General features: G+C 35.8%; 1 pseudogene; it reads left to right on the top strand.

Annotated features, from left to right (window-relative positions):
* Positions 1-1,186: 1,186 nt before the first annotated feature.
* On the top strand, positions 1,187-2,038 carry LOC102482128 (heterogeneous nuclear ribonucleoprotein C pseudogene; annotated as a pseudogene).
* Positions 2,039-17,388: the final 15,350 nt, after the last annotated feature.

Raw genomic sequence — 17,388 nt, 5'->3', positions numbered from 1 at the left:
CCAAGCACATTATTGCCACAGTGTCAAAAAGTCAATGATAAAGATAAAATTCTAAAAATAGCTAGAGATAATCTCAAGGTACTTATAAAGGATCCACCATCAGATTAACCTCAGATCTTTCAGCAGAAACCTTACAGAACATGAGAGAGTTGGATGACATAAACAAAACTGTGCAAGAAAATAAATTACACTCAAGAATATTATACCAAGCAAAAATTTCCTTCACATTGGAAAGAGAGATAAAGTTATTCCAAGACAAACAAAAACTGAAGAAATTTACCTGTACTAAATTGCCTCTTTGAGAAAGAGAGTACTACATCTGGAAATGAAAGAGAGATAAATATCACCACAAATAATCATGAAGTTATAAAATTCACCATCACAAATCTACACAAAAATGAAAAAGAAATTACTCTATCTATAACACTATAAAAAACCTTTCAAAGGGTAAAGATACATAACAGAAAAAAAAAATGACATAGAAAAAGGACAAAAAAAAAAACTCAAAAAAGCAGGAACCAATTAACAAAATAGCATTAATACTTACATATCAATAATATTATTGACTATAATTGGACTAAACTACCCAATCAATAGACATAAATTGGATAAATGGATGAAAAATAAGCAGGAGATCTTTCTATGCTGCTTATAAGAATCACACCTCATTGGTAAAGACACACAAAAACTAAGAGTGAAAACTTGGAAAAAGTCATTCCATGTAATTAGAAACCAAAGTGGGGGAAGTAGGTTTGGCTATTATATCAGACAAACTATACTTCAAGCTAAAAATCTTAAAAATACACAAATAAAGTCATTATATTGTATTAAAGAGAACCACTCATCAAGATTTAACAGTTATAAGTACTTTATGCACTCAACATTGGAGCAAAATATATGTAACAATGCTAGACCTAAAGGGAAACAAACTCTTAACACACTAATTGTTGGTGATTCCAATTTCCCACTTTTAAGAATTGATAGATCATCTAGACAAATATTAAACAGTCATTGGAGTTAAATGATAACATAAAGCCAATGGAATTGAGAGACTTTTATAGAACATTTCAGCCAACAATTTTGTGGAGAGTTGGAGATGGAGTGGTTGTAGCCACATTTCCTACCTCCATCTGCAGTCAGTTTCTTTGCCTAGAACCTGGGAGCAAGAGATTCAGAATCTAATCTCTTTTCTCTTACCTTCTTGGTTACAAATCTCTAGAAATATATTAAGTTAGTGGAACTTGGCTTGAGCTTTTTGGCTTTGTGAGGAATCTTACCATCAATCGCAATGGCCAGCAATGTTACCAATAAGACAGATCCTCACTCCATGAATTCCCGCGTATTCATTGGGAATCTCAACTCTGTTGTGGTCAACAAGTCTGATGTGGAGGCAATCTTCTCAAAGTATGACATAATTGTGGGTTGCTCTGTTCAGAAGGGCTTTGCCTTCATTCAGAATGTTAATGAGAGGAATGCCCGGGCTGCTGTGGCAGGAGAGGATGGCAGGCAGATTACTGACCAGGTTTTAGATATTCATCTGGCTGCAGAGCCAAAAGTGAACTGAGGAAAAGCAGGTGTGAAGCAATCTGCAGCGGAGATGTATGGGTCAGTACCAGAACACCTTTCTCCATCCCCTCTGCTCAGCTCCTCTTTTGACTTGGCCTATGACTTTCAACGCGATTATGATGACAGTTACCCAGCACGTGTTCCACAGCCACCTCCTGTTGCTTGTGCTGTAGTGTCCTCAAAATGCCAGCGTGTATCAGGAAACACTTCACAAAGGGGCAAAAGCTTCAATTCTAAGAGTGGACAATGAAGGTCGTCTTCAAAGTCTAGAAAGTTGAAAGGAGATGACATTAAGGCCATTAAGAAGGAGCTGGCCCAGATGAAACAGAAGGGATTCTCTTCTGGAAAACCTGGAACAAAATTGAAAAGGAACAGAGCAAACAAACAGCTGGAGTTAATCAAGGATGATGAAAAGTAGACTGAGGAAGGAGAGGATGAGAGAGACAGTGCCAATGGCGAGGATGACTCTTAAACACATAGTGGGGTTTAGAAATCTTACCCATTAATTCTTTACCTAGGTGCTTGTCTAAGATCAAAATATTCACCAGATCCTCTCCCCTAGTATCTTCAGCACATGCTCACTGTTTCCCCTATCTTTGTCCTCCGCATGTTCATTAATTCATACTGCCTTGCGCCTGGTCCCATTTCACTTCTTTGGATGCTCCTAGTAGTTTTGTTATGTCTTACCCTGGAATTTTGCTTTTAATTTTGATACCTCTTTATGACTTAACATTAAGAAGGATGTATGATTTTTAAAAAAGATTATTTCAGCCAACAAATACAGAATGCACATTTCTTTCAGCTGCATATAGAATATTTTCTAAAACTGACCACATAAGGCACTAAACAAGCCTCTACTCATTTAAAAGAAGAGAAATTATATCTAGAACTTGTTTTTGTTTTATTGTTGCTGTTTTTGTTATGGAGCATGTGTGTTCACCAGAGAGACAGAGAAACAAAGAGAAAGAGAAAGAACTTCTCAATGGGGTGTTCTTATCCCACCATCTCTCTTCCTTCATGTCTCCATCTTATCAAGGTTTGGGCATAAATGCCCCAAACACACCCAGTATGTTTTCAAGTCAGCAAGTCCAGGAATTAGTAATGGCTAACCATGAGGGATCTGGCTTCCTTAACCACTAGAGCATGGGGTCAGTCCTAACTTGTTCAATTTTAATAAATAATTTTATCTTTCATATACTAATACTTTGATTTTTTTCTTTGTTTGGTATAGGATGTATAAACTCACTAGAGAAAGAGAGAGAGGAGAGAGAGAGAGATTGAGAAATTACCTTCTCTCCACCCACAGGAGATGAGATGGCCACACCTCAGGCCTTCTTCATTTTCCTCTTGGGATTTTGGGCATGAATAAACACATGTCCAGTGTGATTTTCAAGTCACCAGGTCCAGGATTTGAACCGTGCAGTCAGCCATATGAGATTCAGCTACCTTAACCTTCATGCCTCCTGTTCACTCCCAATTTGGTTTTTTATTTGTTTGTTTTTATGCTAACCAATTGCTATACAGTCATGCCTAATTGTAGTTATTTATAATAATATTCTAGCATTTTTTTCAGGCAAAACTAAGTTTCTTTTATGTTTATTATTTTATTAACATAAGACAATATACCACTGAAAATTTTATATGAAAGACCAGACTAGGGAAATCAGAATCCATTATTACGCATAAGTGAGTTAAGAACACATTTTGGGGATATTTAAATTATCCCCCAAAATGCTCCTATTATTTCTTCAATTGGTATGATTCAGATATAACTAGTGATGGAACAGACTCTCTGAGAGCCATAATTGTATTCCTATTATGTCATTTGGATGCTCTTAGCTGCATGTGTATAAACAGCCACATCATGTCCACAGTACAGACTGTTTCTTGTGAAAAGCAGGAGCACTATACCATAGTTCTCCATAAAAAGAAAGACAGAGTAGTGCATTTTCATGATTTTTATAAGTCGCTTTCATTTTTGAGGTTGAGCATTCATCTTAATAATTATCATATCTAAAGCAACAGAAATAGCTCTGTAACTCAAAAGTTATTTTCATTATTCTAGAAATTTAACAACTGATTTAGAGGAGTCAATGTAATACCCTGATTCTATTAAACTCATACTTGTCATATTTTTACTTTAGATTGTCTAAATGACCACAAAAGAAAAAAAAAAAGGTACTGCTTTTATCAATATGTAATTGTAATTTACTGATTCCTAAGTCCATTCATTTAAAGAGAAATATATTCTTGGTAATGTACAGAAATACCTAATCTCTCTATTAGCTAATCTACATATTTGTTGAGTAAAATAGAGAATAAATGAATGAACTGAGGTCAACTCAACTGTCTGAGAGAAAAGCCAAACAAATGAGCTGTGGGGTTTTAGTGAAAGACCCTGGATGGTTATGTACATATTCCAGGTACTAGGAGAGAGAAGAGATTTTACTTATACTCATAACCAAGGCTTGTTGATGGTATAATTTGAAGATGACTGATTTAGGAGACGGCGGCCTGGCAGCTTGTTACCATGGTATGCTAAGTGACCTGTCACTATCTATTTAAACATGTTGGGCCATTATTTCTTCATGGAGACTGTTATAACACTTCTGGACTCATAACTTAGTAGTAACTATCAAAAGCTGTAAGATATTGTTCAAAAGAAAAGAAAACAAAACAAAACAAAAACCCTTTCTAAACTGTAAATAACCTTACTAAGAGATTTTCCTTATTAACATAATGTTGAAAATTGTCTGGAGTTTTCTTTATTTGGATGCAATCCCAGCCCCTAGTAGTTGGTTTCTTTTTGACATTTGGAATTTTTCATGTCTGTCTCAAAAACAGCAAATGGAAAATTTTCTTGAAGGATTTAGGGATCATAGAGATCGAGACGGAAATGTGCGCCTGTCATAATGTCAGATAACTCCACTGAATCCCTCACTCCAGATTGCCTTATGGTCTCACGGACCCAAACCAGCAACAACAGTCTTGCACTCATGTGTGTATGTACCTGTGCAAATGATGTGTGCTTTTGCGTATTTTTATTTGTATTTTTGTTTCTTTTATAAATACTTTTATATCCAGTCATGAAGATAAACCAATTTCTAACACCTGAATAATCTAATACACATAGGAATTATTTTGAGCTACTAGTATATGTCTTAGAGAAAACCCTTCATGCAAAGAAAATAGATTTATTTTTCCCACTGGACTGCAGAGCAGAAAGATATTATACAGGAGAAATAAACAGCTTGTCCAAAGGGATCTGTCTTAAAATGATATGTATTTTATATTGTTATATGGAAATGATGAATGACCCTCCTTGAACATGGGATTGGATGGTAGTAAAGGGAAGCATATCTGATGGCTACAATATAGGGACCAATTAGAGTCAATGGGACGGCAGCGTCTAATGGACAGCACACATCTGTTGCTACAACGTGAAGTGCTCCAAGGAGTTTAAGGATTACACAAGAAATAATAGGGGAATTTCACACACTCTGACTTTGCCTCTAATAGCTATTTCAGCTGTAGAGCTAGAATAAATTTGTTTTCATGCTAGAGTAATAACACTTTCCAAAAGAATCTGAATATTCAAGAAAGAACAGAGAAAATGTGATAAGAAAGGAGTAACTTTATTTTCCAGAAGTTAATTCAAAATATATATGCTATTTTTTTGCAAAAATAGATTTAGTCTTATAAAAATAAAAGTTTAAATTATAAAATATATCATTGCATTTATTTATATTTAAAATGTCATAAATATAAAACAAAATTAACAATGTAGGCAGCAAGAAGCTAACTTGTGATAACTACATAGATGGGTACTCTTTTTCTATTAAGAACTGAAAGAGAACAATGTTTAAGTCCGACTGCACCATCAGCTGGGATCGTCTGTGCTAGTATAATCAGCTGTCTAAGGATAGTGGGATGGTGCACATTTTGCATTTTACAGTTGACTGGTCAAGATACTCAAAATAAGTATAGTCCATTTGAACTTTGAAACTGAAAGTAACTTAGTTTAATTTTTATTTATTTATTTATTTATTTATTTGGGAGGTTTTTGCTATAGGGCACGAGTGCTCACCAGACAGACAGAGAGAGACAGAGAGACAGAAAGCAAGAAATCACCCCCGAGGGGGGATGGCCACACCACAATCCCTTCTCCTCCATTCTCCACTCGGGATTCTGGGCACTCACACAGACACTCCCGGCGTGAGTTTAAGCCACTGGGTCTGGGACGTGAACCATGGTTGACTACATGGGAGTCCAGCAACATAGCCATTACGCTAACTGCTGGTCCCTCTAATTTTTATTTTTAAAGATGAGGTTTTTTTTGTTTTTGTTTTTTTTTTTTTGGTAACTAAGTTAAAGTGATTTTAATATTAATCCATTTTTCAGTTTCAAATATACTTACCTACCTTCCTATTGGAGAGTTATTAACTTCATAAAGAGACCCTTTCTTTTATCAGCATATTTAACCCACGGGACTTTCACTCATAATGTATACTATGAAAATAAGCCTTAATTAATAAATATTATAATTGAGTACTAAGCCTATATTTTAAAATCATATTCTAAAACTTCTAATATAGGGTCCAGCAGGAGTGTAGTGGTTAAGGTGTTGTACTTCCACATGGCCAATCACAGTTCAAGTCCCAGATCTGGTGAATTGAAAATCACACAAGGCACATGGATGTGTGTGTCCAAAATCCTGAGAGAATACTAGGAGAGAGGGGATTACAGCATGACCACCTCGCTGGGGGATGATTTCTCACTTTCTCTCTCTCTTTCCTTCTGTCTCTCGCCAGTGAACACACACACCCTATGGCAAAACCTTAAAAAAAAAAATAGAAAAACAAACAAGAACCCTCTTATGTAAGTGTTTTGTGATGGAGGAATGTGAAATACAATTTGCATGCAAGAAATATGCAAAAAATATGAGTTAGCTGATGGTGTGGTAATTAAGGAGCTAGATCTCACATGGCCAGCACTTACAGTCTTGGATCTAGGGGCTTGAAAAGCATGTTGGATGCTTATCTGTAGACCCACAATTCCGAATGTTGGCATGACCATCCCTCTGTGGAGGGTGTTGGGTGTGTGTGCTTTCTCACTTCTCTTCTTTCTCTCTCTTTCTGTCTCTCTTTAGCAAATTCTCATGCCCTACAGCAGATTTTAAAATAATTAAAAAAAAAAACACACAACTACATGAAGAAATATGCCAAAAATAATGTTGCAGTATTTACTTCTGTAAACTTGGCAACTGATGATTTTTACTGTGAAACAAGTAAAGGCATTTGTTGTGATCTCAATGACAACGTTATTTTCTTTCAGCCTGGCTTCAACTTTCTCTACACATCTAGTAGAGAAAAGAAACATATTGAAATTTAATGAATAAGCAATGCTATTAAAAGAATGTTTGGATTTGTTTTCAGACTAATTAATGTCAGGATGGGCTAACGAATGTGTCCTCAGATTAGCAATGTAGGAAAAAGAGGTTTTTCAGATAATTAACATTAACATATGTAACTATGTTTGGGTGGCCACTGCATTTCATTTGATCATTAACTTTTAATTTCTTTAAGGTTTTGCCAGGCACACATGCACTCATCAGAGACAGAGAGAGACAGTGAGAGACAGTAAGAGGGAAAGTGAGAAATCATCCCCTAGGAGGGTTGGCCATGCTACAATTCTGTCTCTTCCATTTACCACCTGGGATTTTGGGCATACAGAACGGGCAGCCAGGTCCAGACTCAAACCACAGTCAGCTATGTGGGAATCCAACACCTTAACCATCACACCACCTTCTGACCCCTTCACTTAAGAAGTTTAAAACTCATAAGGTTTTGGGAGAAAAAGTAATTAGCCAGCTTAAAATATTTAGAGCTATTAATTTTTCCCCCTTTCAGGCTCAGGTAAATTTATTTCTGTCCCACTTTTAGAATTTATAAAATGTTGAGCTGAAATACAGAGGGACTTCATTGTTATATGCAACAGATGCAAGACAACTCAGACTAAATGACAATGATGATGAGGAGGATAATGTCAATGATGAATCTAGCATGTGCATAGAACTTAACTATATGCCTAGAATTGTTTTAAGGTACACACACATGTATGCACAGGCACAGACTCACAGACTCTATTACAATCAAGGATGAAGTAAATACTCCTTTTTTTTTTTTTTTTGGAGAGGTTTTTGCTGAAGGGTGCGTGCACTCGCCAGAAAGACAGAGAGAGACAGAGAGACAGAAAGTGAGAAATCACAGCCGAGTGGGGATAGCCACACCACAATCCCCTCCCCTCCATTCTCCTCTTGGGATCTTGGGCACACATGCACACATGACGCCCAGTGTGAGTTTAATCCCTAGGGTCCGGGATCCAAACTGGTCAACTACATGGGAGTCCAGCGACATGGCCATTCAGCCATCTGCTGTTTCTGAAGTAAATACTCTTATTACCTTAAGTTTACAAATCATAAACTCCCAACAAGGATTTAATTAGCATTTCTAGGATCAAGTTTTTGAAAAATTAAAGCACAGGAAGGCTTTAGAGTTACATGCTATATCTCAAGACCAATCAACTTGATTTTCACTGTTTATTAAAGATTCAAATATCTATAAAGAAAAAACAGTGTAGTGTTGTATCTTTAAGACTGCCTTCAAGAAAAATACTTGTGGTCCAATTGATATTGATCTGTTCTTTATTCTAAAGTGACTGAAACACTTGTCAGACTTCAAAGTCTGTTGTATTTAAGTTTGAATCCTGACCAATACTTATCCCTTACTGGAAGTGTGATTGAGTTTAGTCACTGGTCATTTCTTAGCTTCAGTTTCCTCATGGGTAAGCAATCAGTAAAAATAATTCTTCAGGGTCAGTAGATGGTGTAATGGTTACATTGCTGGACTCCCATGTGGTCGACGGTGGTTCATATCCTGGACCCAGCAGCTTAAGACTCACTCAGGGCATGTGTACGTGTGTCCCTAAGATCCCAGGAGGAGAATGAAGGAGAAGGGACTGAGGCATGGCCATTATCCCTGGGAGGTGATTTCTTACTTTCTTTCTATCTCTCTCTGTCACTCTGGTGAGCACACATGCCCTATAGCAAAAATCTCTCTTCTACTACTACTACTACTACTACTACTACTACTACTACTACTACTAAATAATTCTACCATTGTAGATGGAATTAAGCAAGGACCAATCCTACTGTTTTTGTAATTCATGGCATAGAGCCTTGAGAAAAGAAAGAGCCTCATAAATGGTATTGTTATTATTAATATTATTTTTAAACACTATCATCATTCTTTGATATGATGTTTACTTTTTCAGGTAAGTTAATGCCTTTTAATAAGTGTTCCCTAAATATAGATTGGATAATGAATAAACGTTCATGCTATCCTTCAGTATTTTAAAGAACATCAACTCTATCATAGCAATACTCTTATTATTTTAGATAATATTATCCTTACTTGTTAAACCAAGAAATGTGCTTGAGATTTAGCTTCTAAATAGTACAATTTATAGTCCACTTGTAAAGATAAACTAGAAACCAAAATAAGCTATTTTTGAGATATTTCATTTGCATCAAATATCCACTTCCAATGTATATACATTACTATCTATTCTCCAACTGGGCCTAAAGTAATATTCATGATAGTGTCTATTTGAAATTAATTCAAACACTGACAAACTTTTGTGGTTGATCTGAGACTTTTAATCTATCATTTCTATAAGAATCCTAAAACTTCAGCAATTAATTTTGCTTAAATATCTTTAAGCAAAACTGTTTTTTACTTCAAGAAACAACGTTTTGGATCACCAAGTGGCATGGAGGTTAAGGCCCTGGATCCCTGGGACCAGCGGTTAGCATAAGGGCTTAAACTCATGCCGGGCGTGTATGCGTGCATGCCCAAGATCCTGAGAGGAGAATGGAGGAGAAGGGATTGCGGCGTTGCCATTCCCCCTGGGGGGTGATTTCTCGCTTTCTATCTCTCTGTCTCTCTCTGTCTGTCTGGCGAGCGCACGTGCCCTAGAGCAGAAACCTCTCAAAAAAAAAGAAAAAAAAGAAAAAAGAAAGGCCCTGGACCCCAAAATGCCTTTTTCACAGTTTCAATTCTGGTCATGGTGGCTTGAAAAATCATGGTGGGTGTATGTGCATGTATGTCTAAAACTCTGAAAGGAAAACAGAGAAGGGATTGTGACTTGGCCATTCTCCCAAGGTGGAGAGTGATTTCTCGCTTTCTTTCTCTGTATTTGTCTCTCTCCAGCAAGCACATGTGCCTTACAACCAAAAACAAAAAAAAAAAAAAGAGAGAAATAAAATAAAGAAACAAGTAATCTTTGAGCCACCTTTGAGGAGTGAAGACCCATTTTTTCAGAGATTTATAACTCATTATTTAGATAGTCTCTACATCTTGAATATCTTTAAAAAATGTAATGTTTGCGGCCACCAGGTGGTGTGGTGGTTGGGGTGCTGGACTCACCCCCATGGCCAACAGTGGTTCAAGTCTTGGACATGGTGACTTGCTTTCTCACTTTCCCTCTCTGTCTCTCTGTCTCTCTCTCCTGTCTTTCTCTGGTGAACACATGTGACTTACAGCAAATTTAAATAATAACAATAATAATAATAAATAATATAAAGTGAATACTTCTTTTAAAAGTAAAATTTTGTTATATAAGAGATATATTTGGCTATGTTATGGTGATCTTATTTTAAGCAGATTAAAAATAGAGAACATGTAATATATGTAATAAAATATTCATGTCTCCTTTTAAGAACTTCTTCACTGGACTGGAAGGTGGCTTGGTGGTTAGGGGCACTGGACTCCCACATGGCCCATCATGGTTTGAGTCCTGGGCATGGTGGCTTGCTTTCTCACTTTCTTTCTCTTTCTCTCTGTCCCTCTGTGGTCAAATTTAAATAAATAAATAAAGTTGAATAAAATTATTCTTAAAAAAAAGAATTTCTTCACACATTTCTTACAATTTCTCTTTTTCTTTTTATTTCTCATTTTTAGTGATAAAAGGATACTGACATTTGACCCACTAATAACATTAGTTCTGTTCATAATCTATTTCACATTATTATACATTTCTATTTTGTAAACATTCAGGAAAGATATTATCTCCTTAAAATGAGGAGGATGAAGAACACAGAGATGTATTATATAAGGACATACAGTCTGGACTCAGTAAATTTGTGATCTACTGTAATGGAGGATAGCCATGGACACAAAGAGCTTAACATAAACTAAACATAAGCCAGGTAAGCAAAAAAGTCTGTACAGAGGAAAGAGTACACAATAGAGGAAGTTAGGAAGAACTTGCCATTCATATAACTTAGAATGAATGAACAGCCAAAAATGGAGGAATATTGTTTTGGCAGAAGAATGAATTTGAGCAAAGACTGTAGAGTATTCTCATACTTAGAAATATGACCCACTTGGAAACAAGTGGGTCTTCCCAAATAGTTACAATATAGAATATGTGAGGAAGAAGGCAGGTGAGGCATCATAGTTTAGACTGGTTGCTCTTAAAATTTGGCACCACTCGACAGTGTTCTGTGGTGAGCTCAAGAATTTTTACTTATTTTTTTAGTGATAAAAGGTTCATGTATTTATTACAGGGATTGAGGTGAGAAAGAGATAGAGAGAAAGTGAGAAAGCATCCTCTCCAGGGAGTGCCCATCCTGCAATCCCTTCTTTTCCATTATCCTCTTGAGATTTTGGGAACAGATGCAAATATATCTGGTGTGTTTTTCAACCCACAGGTCTAGGACTTGAAATAAGCAATTGGTTATTTAGGATCCAGCTGCTTTAACCACTATGTCACCATCAAGTCTCGGACTTGGTGCCTTGCTTTCTCACTTCCCCAAATTTAGCCCACAAATTTCTACTTTTAACAAGTGCTCAATTGATGCTAGCGAACACTTCTGACTCAGGGAGCACACTTTGAAAACTGGTTTGGGGGCGTATGAGTTGCTAATTGTACTTCTGAATTACAGTTAAATAAATAGTGCTAAAAGTTTTATTGTTTATCATTAGAAAAACAAGATGAACTAGTTTGTTCTACAGTGTTAAAATCATATGAGTGAAAGGATAATTGCTGGTAAGCTGGGTTAATTGAGAAAGGATTTACAACAGTTTGAAGTTCATGTGACTTCATCATGGAATGTCTGCACCCAAACCTGGAGGTGAATGTCCTGTCGATACTGATATAAGATCAAATTATTCCTGAGAGCAACAACTAAAGCAATAATCAGTGCCCTCGCTGGAGAAACACATCAACAATACTCACCAGAGGAGACTAGAGCCACAAAGCAATGTCATGTAGCACATACTAAAGGAGATGCCACTTGAAGAGAGACCAAAGCGAAGTCTTTATAATGTTCTCATTTGAAGGGCTACTGTAAAAGGTCTTGGATTCGTAAACAGCCTAAGGATATCCAGCTGAAGCAGACAGAGGGAACTCAAGTACACCTTCAATCCTTGTATCCTGATACCCGACAGTGAGGCAGGAGTGCAGTTTCATTGGCGCAAAACAATTGTCCTTGCAGATGGTGCATCCCTTTTTAATTTGTGTACCCACTTTAGGAATATTTTTTATTTTATTTTATTATTTATTTATTAATTTTTAGAGAGATTTTTGCTAGGGAGTGTATAATTGCCAGGAAGAGACAGAAAGTGAGAAAACATCCCCAAAGGGCAATGATCATGTCTCAGCCCTTTCTCCTCTTGGGATTTTGGCCCCACACACGTGTGTCTGGCATAAGTTTCAAGACAATAGTTCCGGAACTCAAACTGTAGTTAACCATGTGGCAATCCAGCATCTTAACCATTGTACCACCTGCTGGCCCCATGAGTCTATTTTTAAACTCAAACCTAGTAAGTTAAAGAATTTGAGCCTATTACTAAGTTTCCAAAATATGGAGAGAAAGCAACCATGTCAGAATGCTGGTACTGTAGTAGTTGGTTATATGACCTTAAATAAGTTGTCTAAAACTTCTGGACTACTGTTCCCTGAAACATTAATAAAGTAGGTAGAATACATAATCTCAAATGTTCTTTCATTCCTGAAATCTCATAATCCTGTCTTCTGATTAAGTAAAACAGAATGTGAGTTGAAAAAATACCAGAAACATTTACACACGAAGGTCTGGCTTCAAATCCACATTAGGAAAATTGATTGGGTAACGTGAGATGCATCACTTAATCTCAGAGTTTCAGCTGACTCCTCCTCAAGAGAGGAACAATAATTCTTTATCTTTTTCTTAAGACAGGGTCTTGATGTGTCATACCTCTTCTACCTAAGCTGCCCCAGCTCAGACTATAAGCACAAGCCACTATACCTAGTTCGTTCATAGCCTCCATTTCAGGATCCTCAGGGCTAGGCTTCCTGAATCACTGGGATGACGGACGCATCCCATTCTGCCTGCCCTTTGCGTTGGACTGGTAATTAAACCTGGGTTTCTCATGTGGTCACAATCTGTGGAGCTCGGCCTCTTAGCAGCACATGCCATCATGACTAGGCCCAAAATGCCTTCTTAAAATAATTAAAGCAAAAAATTTCTCTCATTTTTCTCCCCTTGGTAAGATAAAAAACTACATAGAAATGAAAAGTCATATTCACTCCCATCTCAAATCCTCCTACCCTACAGAGTTTAAATTCATAGTCAAATTGCTTTAAAAAGAAAGGAAAGACATGAAAAGAGATAGAAGAGATGTGGAAGGGAGGAAAGAAAGGAAAAGGACATCTTTTACTTCTAGAAAATAACTCTCTTTAATCTGAAATAACTAAATCAAATCATGGCAGTCCAAGAATATATAGAACATATGGACAGTTACATACTATAAAAATTAAATTGTCAACAGCTGTACATTAAAAGTATTACCACAAAAGGAACAAATATAATCAGTACAAGAAATATTTAAAAGATATCTGTATTGTAACACAGGCACTTTAAAAAGAAAAGATCAATCATTAAGCTGTCAAATTTTGGTTCAAATCCCAGAAAAAAAAAAAAAAGAAAGAAAGAAAAAAATGTCAAATTCTCGAATGCCCTTAAAAAATGAAAAGGGTCTTATAGTCTCTTTTCTTGGAAGGTTAGAAACAGTGGGTGAAGAGGTTAACACCAAAGCCTATTTGAATCTTGATTCTAATAGTTGTAATCCAATATTGTAACTTTAGGCTAGTTATTTACACTCCCTCAACCATAGTTTCCTCATCTACCCAATGGAGACAACATTACCTACTTCCCTAATAGTCTGCTACCTACCGGTCACATGACTGCACAACCAAACTATCAATAATTCTAATAATTCCAACTCTGTTTCTGAGTTATCATTAAGTATTATTGTCTCTTCGAAAGATGAAATGAGACAGTGTATTTAAAGTACATGCACATAGTTGTCTTTGAATAAATCCTGGCTTTATTAATATGGAAAGAGTAACATGAAAGTGTTGGGTAGACATACATTTCAAAGTATTCATATTTGGATACCAACACTTAAATCCATTTTAACATCTTAGAATTTTTAGCTGTGTTAAATTAATCTAAAATGATTATGTTGTTTCAACAACTGGTAAAAATTTAATGAAAATAAAATGAAGTTTTTATGGATTCTGTTTCTTTTCATGGCCACCTCAATCTTCATATTTTCCTTACCAGTCAAGTCATATCAATACCATTGTGGAATGCTGTTCAATTTATCCAAGAAACCATACATCATGATGCAGGCAATACCTGTCTAAAACACAAAGGAAAGAGTCAGCTATCCGCATAAGGGCTTCAAACACTGTTTCTCAGAAAATCCAAAGAGGATAATGCACCAGCCAATATCTTCTCAGTATCTGAAAGTCAAATTTTAATGCTTCATTTAAAGTAAAATCCATAATTCTATAATATTCAAATAGTACCACACAGCATAACTTTTAATGTAATAACTGGCATTCCAGCTTTATTCTGATTAACAAATATGATTGTGACCACTACCTTTCCTGACAACTCCAGAAACTTTTAGACTCCAATTGACTCCTTTCCGATGTAACTAAGGAGTCGTAATCTGTTCATGTTACAAACTGAAGTATGCTTTTAGAGACCTATTTTATATGCACTATGTAGGCACACTGCCCAGATTTTGAAAAATACAAAACAAAGTTAAAGAAGAAAATCAATATACTTCTACTCAGAAATATCTTATAAGCATAGCAAGAACAACAACATGTACCCTGCCATTTTCATGTGTCATAAGTGCCATTGTCATGTGTCATAAGTATTTTCCCTGGTGATTAAATAATTTTGTAAATAATCATTCTAAGAAGTATGTAATATTCATTCACACATTTATACTGTAATTGATTTCAACAACCCTTATTGTCTTCTTTTCTTTATTGCCAGAGCGTGCATGACCTCTCCAGAGAGAAAGTAAGAGAGCACCCTCAATTGAGTGTGGCGACATCACCATCCATTTCCTCCATTTCTCTGTCTTAGCAGGATTTTAGGTATACACACACATCCCCAGCATGTTTTTCAAGCTGCTGAGGGTCAAGATTGGAACCATAGTCAGTCATGGGGAATCTAACTTCCTTGACCAATAGGCTACAAAGCCAGTTTTTTAGTATTACAAATAGTGTAATAAATATAATTACAAATGAATATGTGAAAATATTTATAATTTAAAATAGCATAGCTTCCTAAGAGGACAAATTCTGATCCAAAGTTAATAAAGTATCTACTTTTTTTTTTTTTTTTTTTTTTTTTTTTTTAGGTGGCGCATAACTTTTAATGTAATAACTGGCATTCCAGCTTTATTCTGATTAACAAATATGATTGTGACCACTACCTTTCCTGACAACTCCAGAAACTTTTAGACTCCAATTGACTCCTTTCCGATGTAACTAAGGAGTCGTAATCTGTTCATGTTACAAACTGAAGTATGCTTTTAGAGACCTATTTTATATGCACTATGTAGGCACACTGCCCAGATTTTGAAAAATACAAAACAAAGTTAAAGAAGAAAATCAATATACTTCTACTCAGAAATATCTTATAAGCATAGCAAGAACAACAACATGTACCCTGCCATTTTCATGTGTCATAAGTGCCATTGTCATGTGTCATAAGTATTTTCCCTGGTGATTAAATAATTTTGTAAATAATCATTCTAAGAAGTATGTAATATTCATTCACACATTTATACTGTAATTGATTTCAACAACCCTTATTGTCTTCTTTTCTTTATTGCCAGAGCGTGCATGACCTCTCCAGAGAGAAAGTAAGAGAGCACCCTCAATTGAGTGTGGCGACATCACCATCCATTTCCTCCATTTCTCTGTCTTAGCAGGATTTTAGGTATACACACACATCCCCAGCATGTTTTTCAAGCTGCTGAGGGTCAAGATTGGAACCATAGTCAGTCATGGGGAATCTAACTTCCTTGACCAATAGGCTACAAAGCCAGTTTTTTAGTATTACAAATAGTGTAATAAATATAATTACAAATGAATATGTGAAAATATTTATAATTTAAAATAGCATAGCTTCCTAAGAGGACAAATTCTGATCCAAAGTTAATAAAGTATCTACTTTTTTTTTTTTTTTTTTTTTTTCTTTAAGGGCCGTGGGTTTACCCAAAAAAGAGATGACATAGTCCTGTCATTGTTGCCATGGCTTTAGAAACACTTGATAAGACCACGTTATTTATCTTTTAATTTTCTTGGCTTTACATTATAAGCATGGGCATTTCCCATGTCATCAAAACCTGTGCAAATGCATTATTTTTAACAGTTACATGATTTCTGCATAGGTGCACCAGTGTTGGGTTTTTTTGTTTCTCACTACGCTGTTGTAATTAATGCTGTTTTGAACATCTTTGTGCATATAGCTTGGTTCCCATTTTGGAATATTTCCTTGGGTTGCATTTTTAGAATGGTAATGACCAGGCAGAGGGGCATAAGTATTTGGAAGAGTCTTTGTTGTTGTTGGAGAGATTTTTGCTATAGGGCGCGTGTGTTCACCAGAAAGAGAGAGACAGAGAGAAATCACCCCCCAGGGGGGATGGCCAAGCCATAATCCCTTCTCCTCCATTCTCCTCTCAGGATCTTGGGCACACACGCACACACACCCAGAATGAGTTTAAGCCACCGAGTCCAGGACTCCAACCTCAATCGACTACATGGGAGTTCAGTGACATAGCCATTACGCTAACTGCTAGTCCCATAAAGCATCTACTTTTGAAAAGTTCTTCATTTTACTTTTCAGGAAGATTATATCAATTAGCATTAAATAAGATCACTCTTTAAAATATTCCTAAAACCATATCTATCATCTCATACCTTATTGTAGTACACCTTAAATACATATCATTTTTATCAATTATATGTTAAGAATACTAAAAGAAATAAAAGTAAAATAATTTTAGTAACATTTATTTTTAGTTTAATGGAAATATAATTAATTTATCTTCACTGGAGAAATTTAGGAGATATAGGAAAAAATGAAAAATGTTACTAAAAATAATTTACCATTCCTAATGAAACATATATTTTATAAAAGACAATACAAATTTCAGATTGTTTTTTTTTCTTTGTACTGCATTGTGAGCATTTTTAATGCTCATTTCTCTTTTTTTCATCTTTCTTATTTTAGATAGTCACCAATATCTACCCTGTTGTCCTATTGAGAAATTCATGAAAATCACTCCAGACATGATTTTCCACTTTTGTCCAGCGCTAACAGGTTACCAAGCACTAAAATAGTCACCTTGTAGGCTTCTATTCCTCTTCAATCATATTTCCTGTCCTTCTCACTTGTATTGTAGA

This window comes from Tupaia chinensis, unplaced genomic scaffold (assembly GCF_000334495.1).
Source record: "Tupaia chinensis unplaced genomic scaffold, TupChi_1.0 Scaffold000448_1, whole genome shotgun sequence".
In the NCBI taxonomy this organism is placed as follows: Eukaryota; Metazoa; Chordata; class Mammalia; order Scandentia; family Tupaiidae; genus Tupaia; species Tupaia belangeri.
Note: the sequence above shows the minus strand (reverse complement) of the source record. Positions and strands in the feature narration are given on the sequence as shown.